Here is a 1,596-nt window from a genome sequence, read left to right as displayed (position 1 = left end):
CCCATGTTTATTTTGCTCACACTATGTACTCAATGTTTGGCACAGTGTTTGGCACAGAGTAGGGCTCAAGACATATTTGTTGTGCTCTCTTCAACAGCACATATACTAAAATTGGAATGACTCAGAGATTAGCGTAGCCCCTGTGCAAGGATGACACCCAAATTTGTGAAGCAGTCCATATTTTTAGTTTGGCTCAAATAAATTCATATCTATCTATCTATCTATCTATCTATCTATATCTATATCTATATCTATATCTCTATATCTATATCTATATCTATATCTATATCTATATCTATATCTATATCTATATCTATATCTATATCTATATCTATATCTATATCTATATCTATATCTATATCTATATCTATATCTATATCTATATCTATATCTATATCTATATCTATATCTATATCTATATCTATATAAAGAGATAGACTTGTCGCACAAAAGAAGGAAGAAATAAAAGCCAGTCTGAGGTCTTTATATTTAATTCAGTAGGCAAAGAGTAGTATCTGAATTAGTATTTTCAGATGCTTTACATAGAGTTTGATTTTAGGAAAAAATTCAGGCCTCCTTTTGGAGGCCTGTACAGACTTGATGGCCTCATGCATACCTCTTCTCAACTTCATTATCTGTGCAATCTGGATGCACAGAAATGAGGACACAGCAAGAATCCATCTGGGTGATTCTCTCATAATCCTTTAGGGCCATGTTAGCCACTAGAAACTCATGAGATGTGAATGGTTGTGCCATTATAGAAATAATTCCGGGATGCCAATCATGGGTTAAGTAGGTAGACTTACAGCAGGCATTTTCAGAGCATTTAATATTTTAATAAAAAATTGTGAATGGTAAGAGAGGGATATTAATATAGTGTATTGCCAAACTTATTTGACCATGGAAGTCTCTTTAATTGCTAAACAATTATTAACATAATGAAGGACAGTGACATGCTAAAGAGCAATTTGGCGAATGTTATTCCAGAGTTTTGCAACAATTCTAAGAAGAAAAAAATTATATCAATTGCCTAAGAGAAACTCCCCATGTTGGATACTAATTATATGGGCAGAGTCAAAGGGTATGGGAGGTTGTTTTATTATCTGAAGTAATTGATCTCTCCTTCCATGTGAGAGGATTATCATTTCCTGCCTATTGCTATGTGTCTTGTAGTTCCTTCTGTGGGAAGTTTGTAAGTCCCTGCCCACTCGATTTTGAACTAGGCCATGGAAGGGCTTTGACCAAAGAATGAGAGTGGACACGATATGTGCCATGTCTGAGCAGAAGCTTTAAGAAGCATCTGGAGTTATTGCCAGCAGAAACTTTTCCTTCTGCCGTGAGAACAGTGTGCCTCAGAGATTTGTGAGTTATCTTTCAGCCTGGCTTCTGGAATGGGAAGACACAGGAACGAGGCTTCAATACAAGTCACCTTGTGGCCACCAACTTGTATTGAAAACAGAAGCAAAAAGTAAATATTCATTGTTTAAGACATTGAGATATTGGTGCTGTTTGTTTCCACAGCAGAAGTGACTGCTACAAAGAGAAAATGTGGAAGGCCGATATGACTATGACAGCTGTTTCTTCCCAGAGCTTCCA

General features: G+C 36.2%; 1 non-coding gene across 1 annotated transcript; it reads left to right on the top strand.

Moving 5' to 3' along the window:
• Positions 1-81: 81 nt before the first annotated feature.
• Positions 82-185, top strand: LOC111735606. Its single transcript, XR_002778868.1, has one exon. It is a non-coding gene; the product is annotated as a U6 spliceosomal RNA (small nuclear RNA).
• The last annotated feature ends 1,411 nt before the right edge of the window (positions 186-1,596 follow it).

Source organism: Pteropus vampyrus, unplaced genomic scaffold (genome assembly GCF_000151845.1).
Source record: "Pteropus vampyrus isolate Shadow unplaced genomic scaffold, Pvam_2.0 Scaffold1000004065, whole genome shotgun sequence".
Taxonomy (NCBI): domain Eukaryota; kingdom Metazoa; phylum Chordata; class Mammalia; order Chiroptera; family Pteropodidae; genus Pteropus; species Pteropus vampyrus.
This window is presented reverse-complemented; position numbering and strand designations above follow the sequence as displayed.